The following is a 12,488-nucleotide window of genomic DNA, read 5'->3' as shown; positions in this document are numbered from 1 at the left end:
CATATTACTAATTACAAATGTTTAAATATTTGAAAATTCAAAATTATATAGCTTGAACGCTAAGCTTTTTAAACTCATTTTGACAGATTTTGATAGATATTTCTTTGACAGATATTTCCGAGTACTAATGAAATTTTGAAAGCAAACGAAAGAAATTATTTTGCTTTTCAATCACCTTTTTTCTGTTCTAGTTCTTCTTTCAGAACCTCAGCTATCAGATCAACGCCTACTTCAAGTACATCGTCAATAATCGCTTCTATGATAATTAAAAGAGCTTTTAGCAATAAACTTTATTGAAAAATATAAGTTCTGGTATTAGACTGTTATATACTATAATAATCCAATACCAGTGCCGTTCTGGTATTAGACTTGGTTGAACAAGCGAAGGTTGTAACGTGTGATCACAAACGAGAAACCAAAAACCGGTTTCTTAACTAGTTGCCTCCACTTGGTTGCCTAGTGTCATCAGCACTTAACTAGTTTCCACTCTATATCGACGCCCTCTAGTCAGCAGTTCGTCTAAATAAAATTTCATTAAAGTTGTATCTTTATTCAGTCACTTGAACATGACCCCTTTAAAAGAAAACGCAAAACGACCTGCGACCCACTGTGTGGTTCATCCTGTGATCATTTCCAAATCGAGAGTAACGCTTCTTGCTTCATAGGATGTATTTGTGGTGCTTCACGTCCGGCCCTTTCCCTACATTTGTAAACCCCGTAGCGTTGTAGAGCATTCCATTGGGTATGACGTCCGGCCCTATGGCTACATTTTGTAAACTCCGTAGCGTTCTAGTAAAATATTTTCCTTGGATCTGACATCAGGCCATTTACTGAAGTTTAAAACAATCGTACGCCATAGTTGCAAAATAATTAGAAGTTAAAAAAAAAAGGATATATCGCATGAACAGGGCCCGACTTAGCCTAATTGGGGCCTGGGGCAAGAAACTTCCTTGGAGCCCCCCCTTCTTCAGTAATGAATTATATGGCAGGCATGTGCTTCCTTTAGGTTCGTTCCTTAGGAATTAATGATTCAAACAAATCAGCAAATAAATTTCGAATTCCAAAACATCCTGCCAGTTCCGTAGATAGTTTGAATACCATGAGACAAAATTTAACTATATTTCCGTGAATGACCGAAATTGGTAGCAGTTAACTTCCACTAGTGAATGTTGACAATCACATAGTCGCTTTGGTAAATGTCCGAATTATGTACTAGGTCTTGTTAAGTGCCACTGCCCGATATACATTTTCCCGGTATGCACTAAAAAGTTCTCCAAACCTGATGTCTCTCCCAATCTATCCCAAGATATTAAAATAGCGAATGGATAAAATAATATCAAGAAATAAATTAATATCCAATCGGATATAACCAATATTTCGGACATTCACCAAAGCGACTATGTGATTGTTGACATTCACCGGTGAAAGTCGACATTCTCTTCATTTCAGTCATTCACGGCAACAATTATGCTGTAAAATATTTGTCAGAAAGAAAAAGTAGTTATGAAAATATTCTATTTTAAAAAAAAAATTTATTACAACCAACATATTTTCACGCTACATGAACGAATCTGTCAATTGCCAAAGTAGCATAATTTTTGAGTGGTTCCTACGAACTTTCAATTTTAGGTAAAAATTACCGATAATACTTAAATTTTGTTTTGTTTAGTTAAAAAATTGTATTTGAATTATGTATTTTTTTAAAAATATATTTAAATGATACTTAATAACGCTTACATGAATGTGATAATCGTGAAATGATTTAAGTTAAAAACCATCTAAACTTTTTAAATTTTTAATAAAAAAATTCCTTTATGGGGTGTTAAAAATGATTTTGAAAAATTATACACTTACTACGCCTATGCTTAAACGAAAAAAAACAAGAACATTACAAAAATCGGATAATTTAATTTCAATCACGTATAGCATGCATGTAATCAAAATCACAAAAGACCAGTTTGTATGTCATAGACTAAGTGGGGAAGTAAGGTGATTATTTGGATTGCTAGATTTATTAGTTAGATTAATTGGATTATTACTTTTTTCTGATTAATTTTAAATCCATTATTGCTATGATTATCCTCCACACTGATTTCAAAGATTTTGATAAAATTCTGACTGAGACATTTATTTGCGAGGTTCTTGAAAATAAATTTAAAAAAATTAAGAAAAGCAATGATTTTCTTTTAAAAAAAATCCATTTCATATATATATATTATTAAAATACAATAATTTTTTTACATATTGTTAATCATATTTATTTATTACTTATTTTAGTTATTATTTATGCCGGCCAGGTGGCCGAGCGGTTAGCGTGCCTGACTGCGAAGGCAATGGCTGTGGGTTCGAATCCCGCTCGGGGCATGGATGTTTCTCTCTCTTGTGTTGTCCTCTGTTGTGTGTGATGTGTGAATGTGGCCCACCTTATAAACGGGTTTGTGGCGTGGGTAATGTTGCTCGCCTTTGTGACTTCGGTTCAGAGGTGCCCACTGGGTAACTTTAATAAATGAGTAACAATTCCGGCATCTTCAAAGGCGAAGAATAATGTTCAGTGCCTGCCATTTGAAAAAAAAAAGAGTTATTATTTATAAGTATTATTATATAAATAAAAAATATACGGGAAAAAAATTTAATCTAAGGGGTCCAAAAATTTGAATGGCCTAGGGCCCCGCGTACGTTTAATTCGGCACTGATTATTGACATGCTTTTGCATTTCTGTAAAAAGAGAGAAACATATTAGTCACATATATACATGACGTTCCCAAGTAGCACAATTTACAAAAACGATATAGTAAAAACTTAGCTTTGAACACTGTACAATATCGTAGCGAAACATTGTACTATATAAAAATGGACCCCTTTTATAACGTATATTCAATATCGCGAAACAATATTGTTCGATATTGTAAAAACGTTGGGGAACGTCGATCGATATCTCTCAGCATTTCGAATATCTCTAAATTTATATTTAATAAATCTATTTTTTAGAGTTATAACAATTTGACGTCATTTTTTGTCTTTTAAATGATTAATTTTGATTTAAGAACACAATAAAGTTTAAAATGAAAAGTTTTACAAACAGACTTTTAATGTGAAATCGACGGGAATCGTACAATATGATATTGTACAATCGTACATACAATGTCGATTTTCGCCAATATTGGCAATGTCCGTCGATGTAGACTAAAGCTGTTACAATATCCCTGTGCTACTTGGGTTGGTTTCTGAATTTAGATATTTAAATTTAAACAAAAGGAGGGGAAAAGCGCATTATTCTTATTCTTAACCAATAGCTTTAAAAGTTATCTTGTGTGTGTTAATGTTAGCATTTTCTGAAAAAGAATGGCTCTTCGAAAATTCGTTGTTTTGACGCTTCATCTTTTTAACTTCATCTAAAGAAGGAAAACAAATTATAATCAAAATTATAGCAAAAGAAACTATAGACAGAGGCGGTAAATAAATTTCATGCATATTAAAAGTTAAGTGAGAAAAAAAAGCAATAACTGTGAAAACTAGCGAATCCCAGTCGGGGTAAATAACGAAACATATTTGATTTTCGAGTGAAACAAAAAGAAATTGAAAGGAGATCGGTAGAACTGTATTTAAGAATCATTAGGCAATAAAATTGATTTTGGCGTTTTTTCATCCTTTCTTCTTAACAAGTGATTCTATAATTTCCAACTATCTTTTTGTTACTTCCTCGCTTAAATATTAGCCTGTGACCTATAATTGCGTACTATTTAGATTAAATTCTTAATAAATATTTAAACAGTTTATATTAAGAACAAGGAAACGGAACACTCTGAAAACATATTTCAAAGATGTTTGTGGCACATGAAGTCACAATTTGATTAAAAACTTCTTCTTTGGAGTCGCTAATAAATGTCTCAGTCCGAATTTTAACAAAATCTTAGGAATCAGTGCTGAGGATAATCATAGCATAAGTGGATTTAAAATTAATTAGAAAAAAAAACAATAATCCAATTAATCTAACTAATAAATTTAGCAATTCAAATAATCACCTTACATCCCCATTTAGTCTATGACATACAAACTGGTCTTTTATGATTTTAATTACATACATGCTATACGTGATTGAAATTAAATTATCAGATTTTTATAATGTTCTTTTTTTTTTCGTTTAAGCATAGGCGTAGTAAGCGTATAACTTTTCAAAATCATTTTTAACACCCTATAAAATAATCTTTTTATTACAAATTAAAAAAGTTTAGATGGTTTTTAATTTAAATCATTTCACGACTATCACATTCATTTAAGCGTTATTAAGTATCATTTAAAGATATTTTTTAAAAAATGCATAATAATTAAAATACAATTTTTTAACAAAACAAAACAAAATTTAAGTATTATCAGTAATTTTTATCTACAGTTGAAAGTTCATCGGAACCACTCAAAAACTATGCTACTTTGGCAATTGGCAGATTCGTTCATGTAGCGTGAAAATATGATAGTTGAAATAACATTTTTTTTATGATGGACTAACACTCTTTGTGGGGAGAGTTTTTATCGATCATGTCTCTGAAGAGAAAGGGAACATTTTGTCAAACAATTCCCGAAGCAACAATTTTTTTTTCTTTCTATAACAATTATTCCAAATCATAAATTTCGAAAGTTTTAATCGATAAATTTAACTGGGTATCCCATGATGAAACTGCATAGTGAGTCACGGGTCGTTTTGCGTTTGCGCGTTTTTTTAAAGGGGTCACGGTGCTCAGCTGGTGATTGAATAAAGAAACAACTTTAATGAAATTTTATTTAGACAAGCTGCTGACTAGATTTAAGCATGTTGTCTGTCCTAAGTGATGAAAGTTGGTTCAATCAGCTGTATATTCAAATCCATTTAATTTTTGATAGAAGAGCATGTTATAAACTTCAGTGTTACCTTTTAAAGGACAACAGTGCTTCTAAAATGTGTTTGTATGTCATCTTTAAGCTGTATATAATAAAACTATTGTGTTTTGTTTTTGTTCAACAGTTACTGTGTTTATATACATGCTTTTTTAAATAAATTTTCAATCCTCACATTGCAGAGTTAATGTACCTTTTAATAATGTATCATAAAGCAATCCACTATTTTTTGCGGGTATTATAATTTTAAAATTTTTTTTTTTTTCAAAGAGAGAATGTTTAGTTGAAATTCTATCTCATCGAAACTTTATGCATTATTTTACAGAATTCTAACTGAAAAAACTATTTATATTAATAAATTATATATTTAGAATATCAAATTGATACTTAACTTAATAGACAGTTTTAAGTAATGTTTCAACAAAAAAAAGCCGCATTTTCATTACCTGACTAAGGCTTTACAAATCACTAAGTGCAAAAAACTTTAATCGTAATGACGCTGACTTGCTCAATGTTGTTACATTTATACAAAAGTGAAAAGTATTTAAATCTATGCTGAAACTAATTAAATTTAAACAAAATTACCCAACATTTTCGTCTTGAATGTTTTATATTTTTTTAATTCTAGAAATAACACTATGAAGATTATGTTGGCTTAGTAATTAAAGGATTATTATTGAACTAATGTGCATGCCTGTAAAAACTTGTTTTAAATTTCTAGTTTTTTTTTTTTAATATCTAAAGTCCTGNTTTTTTTTTTTTTTTTTTTTTTTTTTTTTTTTTTTTTACAAATAGCTATTAGAACTGGTGATTACACTTGGCATAGTTGGGAAATTAATTTTGTAAGTTTTTCCCTGTAATATATAAATAAGTTTTGTTGTTAGAAGCTCATATTCACTTCGAATTGATTCCATTGTTTTATTCAAATGACAATCGAGTCTCCAGTATACGAAACTGTTCAATTTTGCAAACTGTTTAAATTTTAAATAAGCACTAATAGAAAGAAAAGTTTATGCAATAATCTCTTAAATAATTGAAGCTCTAATTCAACGTTATTTACATGGTTCCCACAGTCCTTAAAAACTGCTTAATTTTTATTTTGGTACAAGGTTTTGGTAACAATTCCTCAATTTTCAGTATCATTATAATTGATAGAAACAATTTTTTAGTCTTACAAAAATATTAGAAACAATAATTCGTTCTTTTATCTCCTCGAGATGTCCTTTCATTAATATATTGGTTCTTTTTTTATAAATTTTATTTCTTTTGCTTAAAATGGTACCCCTTATGGTAAATGAAAATGGCTGCATTAAAATTAGTTAACCCTTTGCCTAGGGTGCACCATTGTGCCAGCTGTAAGCAAAATATAAATGTTTTTTGCCAGATTACTTAGCAATATTATGTGAAATTAATTCCTAATAGCAGTTTTGGCTGAACATAGTTTTATATAAAGCTAATTATGAAAATAAATGTAACATATTTGCCATTTAGTAATAATTTCAAAATATTTAAATCGCCTGCAATTTTTAATAGACTAAATTATAACATAACAATAGTAGGGATTAATATTACGAAAGGGTGACAAGGAAATGATGAAAAAATAAATTTATATTTTAATTAAGGAACGTTACCAATTTTCTAACCATGAAAAATCGTTTTGGACCATTTTATTTATATATAACATTGAGAACTAATGTATGAAATATCTTGGTTCGAAAATTATAAATCCTCTCAAGCATAATTGTGCTTTTATCCTATAAAAAGTTTCATAAAATATTTGTTGTAATGAATTATAAAAATATTAAATTAGGGCTTGTGGAAAAAAAAGCAGAGCAAATTAAGGAATTTGTATATTAGTAGGGCCTTGTATTTACTTGGAGTAAAACTTAAATTAACGTGACATAATTAAGAAAATTCTCCGCATTAATCTTTTCTAATTCTTTTATTATATACCGTTATGAAACATTTTATGAATAAAATAAAAAATTATTGGCTTATTGAATATTCAAATGAATATGTTATGCATGTCTAGCAGCGAAATTTAAAACTTGTTCTAATAATATTCTCAATGCTTTCCCCAAATTTCCTTATATACTCTTTTTTTGAAGATGTGAAAAAAAATGCATAATAATTTACATAGGGATGCACAACCTTTTTGAGTGAAGGGCCACATTCACAGAAGATTGACCATTGAAGGGCCGCATGCCCAAGTATTTAGAACATGTTAACCATGTAATATGTTTGCATGAAATTAAATACCTTTAACTGTTTAAAATTATAAACTTAATACATTGGGAAAAAAATTAGATAAATTGAAAGATAATGGGAAAATTCATGGTTCTTTTTATCATATTACATAATACTAAAGTTCATTTAACGATAAATTTTAGCATTAAAAATTAATTAAATTTAAAATAATTAAATATTCTAGTTAATAAATTAAATGCAAGTTAAATACTTTAATTTAATGAAAGTTTGCAGGACTAAAAATGATTAAAACAAAACCTTTGCGGGGCGAAATAAGATTCAACATTTAGTAGGGAATAAACTCCAACTTTAAAACATTATTTTTTTTTTAATAAATTATAAGAGAACGGACTGAGAGAGAAGCGAAAATAAGAAGCCATTCATTTTGAAGGAACTATTTTCCGTAATAATTACGGAAATTATTATAAAAAAATTACGGATTATTATAATTACGGATTAATTATTATCAAAAACTATAAGATACTTGTTAACAACTCTTTATGAACAATAATTTTTTAACATGACATTACTTACAATTAATAAATATATATTAACAACTAATTAAAATTTACATTACGCTACTCATCTTGATTACACTTTTTTACTATTAAAATATAAGGATATACAAATTTCCCAGCATATGATCATAAATGATACAAAATGGTCCGAATGGCTTAAAAGATCTTTTAATGGTTGTCCTGCAATTTACAAATATTGTGATAATTTTATCTACTTGATCATCTGATAGCTTTTTCGGACCATTAAATGAAAATTTAATGATTTTGCTTAAAGACTGCTCCCCAAGCTAGAACAGGGATGGGCAAACTTTTTTTGTCGAGGGCAAAAAATCGAGAGAGAAAAAGGTTTGATGGGCTAGGTAAAAAATTCTAAAAAAAAAAAAAAAGAAGAAGAAGAAGAAGAAGAAGGTGAATAATATTGCGATTTGATTTTTAAAAGTTCCTTGTGTTGAGGTTCGAAGTGAGTTGTATTTATTTTAAGGAACGAGGCTAAATACTTGTCTGTTAGTCTACATATGAATCGATTTTTTCTAAGGTTCATAGTTGAAAACACTTGTTCACATGATGAAGCAAACATATCACTGATTTTTGGGCATGAGATATGAAATTTGGGAAACTAGCCTTTGGTAATGATTTGTGAAACTAAAACTTTGGCATGTTTCGAAACAACTGCTTCAGGTGATTGCTAGATTGCAACTCAATAAATTTAAGCTCCAACTCCGATCTCACTGTTTCACAATTTACGCTGAAAGGTAGGGCAAATATATCTTATTCTGTTTCAATGCCATTATAACCTTGAAATCTGCGGCCTAACTCAAAATGGAGTTTTTTCAAGCCATCTTCATAATCGTAGTATATGATTTTTAATTTGTGAGAAGAGTAACATGTATGATTTTTTAAACGCCAGAATACGAATCGCGATGCGTGATTTTAAACCTCGTGATTACGAATCACGATGAGTGACTTAATTACGAGATGAATCAAAACGAATGACTTTAAAAACGCACGAATCACGTCACGACATGTGATTTTTAAATCATGTGATCACGAAAAAGAATAGGTTGGATATGTGTTGTTAAACATGCACATGTTCATGAGACTATAGAATTGTGCACGTGTATTGAAATGTTTTTCTGCAAAAGGGATCCGCTTTTATACATCTCGTTTTTTTAAATTTATGTTTATTTATGTTTTTTTTTCATTTATTATTATTATTTGGGAAAGTGTCGATTTTGCTAAAATACGCAATTACTTTTTAAATTACTTGAAAAAAATAGAATCAAATTTCATGAGTTGTAATATGTGTTAAAATATCGGGATATTCAAAATCCCAATACATCAATAACTGCCAAAAAGGGAAGAAGAAAAAAACGTTTAACCACTTATATTTATGTCAAAATCGGCACAATTAGAGCACGTACAAAATTATTATTTTAATGCATGATTCATAACTCGTGTGCCGTGAAACTATAGTATTAAAAATGTCAGAATTTTTTAAATCACGCCGTAACGCGTAATATCTAGCGAAAAGTCATCGGATTTATCATAAAATCGGCATACACGAAGAGAGTCAAACTAACTAAACTCAGTGGCGCGACAGCCCTAGAGGGCCAAGGCCTACTGCGCCCATCTCAGTTTTCTTGACCTTGGGCTCTGGGGTGCAGGAGCAAATGTTCTTGTCAGGTGATCAGCCGAACGCGGAACCCCCAGTGTTTAGTTCCCAAGCATGCTTGGTACTCATTTATCGACCCACTGAAGGGATGAAAGAAGAGAGTCAAAAGTGATAAATAAAATTTGAAATTATGTATAACCGTATTAAAAATATTGGGATTTTCAAAACTATGCGTAAATTCGTAGCATTGCCGAAAAAAAGCAATCGAAAAACTACAGTGAGAGAGATTGGGTGCGTCAAAAACCTGAATGCGCAATTATAAATTTCCGAATTTTTTTAATCTTTTCATTTTGTTCAAGTTGCTACAGCGAGTCGCACATTAAAGTTTATCAGGCCACTGGTTGTGCACCCCTAATTTGCATAATAATTTAACTTCATAAAAATAGATAATTTTTTATAAATGAATTAGTTTAATTTAATTTTTAATTTAAATCACTGTAATTAGTCAAAATATTTGGAGAAAAAAAATGCAATATTAGTTATCATATTAAAAGTTAGGTACTTGTAATGGAAATTTTATTAACAATAACAATTATTATTTTTTATAAATTAAAAAATATTGGCAAGTTTTAAGAATCCTCGTTGTTTTATAAACGGAAGTTACTTCATTTTCCCATTATAATTAAAGGCACATTAGCATGCTCTTAAAATGAGTTGAATAAATACCAATTTATGTATCAAGTCAAGTAATTTTTAACGGATTTGAAATTACCACCTTCTCGTTTTCACTGTTTATCACAAAACTAAAGATAATGCTAAAACATTTAAAGATATACAAAACCTCTTAAAGCCTTTTAAAGACATGGAGAGTTTGGGAGTTTATCGCAACCAACCTTAATAAATAAACAAGTCAAATTTTCTTCTCTTTTTTCCCCTTTAGCAATCAAACTTAACGAAAAAAAATTAAGTTGTCAAGAAAGTTGCACATTTCTTATTTGCACAAATAAAAGGGAATGAAATATACTAGTTGTAACTTAAATGCATTTAAACTACGAATTAATAAAATTTTTGCTGTCAAAAGAATAAATGTAAAATTTACTAAGCAATCAAAAAAAATTATTTTGTTTACAAAATAAATGAAATTTATAAAACTAATTAATTGATATATAAATAAAAGAAACAAAAGGCCTTTTTAAAAAAAGGGACTAAGAATTGATTATAGCTTTTTATGCTCTACAGTTTTTTATTTATTCAAATAGCTAAAATTGAAATTAAATTAATATATTTTAAATACAAATAATTATACAATTTAAACATAGGTTGTATTTTATTTTATTTTATAATCGTTTTTGAGCAGCCGACTGTCCCCCATTTGCGTTACATGGAGAGGAAAACCACGAAACCCTTCCTCGGTTTGCCTGACGGCAAGTGGTTAATTATAATTGTTTCCGAAATACTTATGTGTAAAGCTCAATTATTATTGATCTGTCGTATTTCTGAAGAAAAAAAAAAAAAAAAAACTTCAATTGGGTATAATATAAAAAAAACACAACTACTTCCACTTAGTAGGAATAACATTTACCATGACGCAATGCTAAATTCTATGCCACTATCCACATAAATGCCACTATCCACATAAATCAATAATTAATCAAAAAAGGAATATCAATTACTTTTCTTTATAATGCAATAAAATCTGGCGAGCAGCTATTTAAACGATCAAACACTTCGTTTGTTTATTTGTGGCTTGAAGTTAGGCTCGCAGAAAATGCCGTTCATGGGTTAAATTTAGTAGGAATAACACAACCTGTGACGTAGGCTATAGTGTACCCAATTAGCCCATTAAATGAATTGCTCTTTTAGTTACTAAGTTTCATTTATTGACGAGGAAATATATATTTTTATTTTTGTATCAGAGATTTTCTTATTATTAATGCTAAATCCGGGTTCGGCTAAGTTGGACGCAACATTTTTAATCATTTATATAATAGAGATTCTTCCTAAAAAGCCAACGATTTTAACTAATATGATTTTTTTTCTCCTTGGAAAAAGAAGAAAAAAAATGTACTGTACTTGTGGAAATAAAAAGTATCTTAAAAATTTACAAATTAAAGCAAACATTTTTCCTTCTAGTAGATTTTTTCCCCGAATGAAATTTTATTTGATGGAATTACATTTTAAATTAAATTTATTTGTTCAATTGGATGAAAATGAATTTTAAATCTTTGGAAATCTATGCGCTATCAAGTTTCTTGCCTACAGAATTTTACAGTGTTAAATCTTTTAAAAATTATGTTTTTTTTTAATTTCCTTCACTTTTTATTTTTAAAAATCTTAATTAATTTATAATGTGTTTTTATATTTTTACTCTTGACACGGCTACTGAGAGAAGTTGACGCAGTTAAATTTTATAGCATAATGAAACAATAATATTATTGCCTAGCAAATATTTCCTGGAAATAAATATTATCCCTTTTTTTTTTTAAATAAACAACTGTTTTTATAAGAGCCCAGTTAACGAACACCTTCAATGTTTGTTAAATGATAGTCTAAATTTATTTTATCATTATTTTCAAAATTTTTTTTAACGATAACAATCAAGCGATATGAATATTAAAATCATGTTTAATGTTTTAATGTGATTACAAAAGACATAAATGGTGAAGTATTATAATCTTTTTGTGTTCAATATCATAATCAATGACTTGAGTAAGACTAAAAAATATCTTTGTGTAACTACGAATCTATTTCCAAGTTAGGAATTGCATCGTCAATGACAGTCATGTGTGCAAGATACTTTGACGTAAGACGTTCTAAAGCCTTAGAGACAGTGATAAATCTGTCCAATCACAGACAGGACAAGAAACTTCACATTTTTGATCTCCCTAAAGATGCGCCAATAGTGAGATAAACCACTTGACTAAGGTAAACCTGAAAGAGGGTGATTTCTTGGAATTTTGTTGCCACCAGGAAGATAGGACCTTCATTTCCTTCTACTCTTATGCTAATATCTGCGTCGTTAAATAGAGTAGAAACCAGTTACTAGACTGCGATTTCATCATCGTGACGTCTGTGAGTGAGAGATTGAGCCTAAATCGCACTGTCTTGAATGCCCGCTGTTTTATAACCCTAAACTTTGGCGATCAGATGAAATGGGTGATTGCCAAACGAATTCTATCGCCAAGAGCTTGGATGCCCGATTTTTGAGCGTGAGAAAATGGCGGAAGCGTTTGAGTTGTGGA

The sequence above is a fragment of the Parasteatoda tepidariorum genome, chromosome 6 (assembly GCF_043381705.1).
Source record: "Parasteatoda tepidariorum isolate YZ-2023 chromosome 6, CAS_Ptep_4.0, whole genome shotgun sequence".
Taxonomy (NCBI): Eukaryota; Metazoa; Arthropoda; class Arachnida; order Araneae; family Theridiidae; genus Parasteatoda; species Parasteatoda tepidariorum.
Note: the sequence above shows the minus strand (reverse complement) of the source record.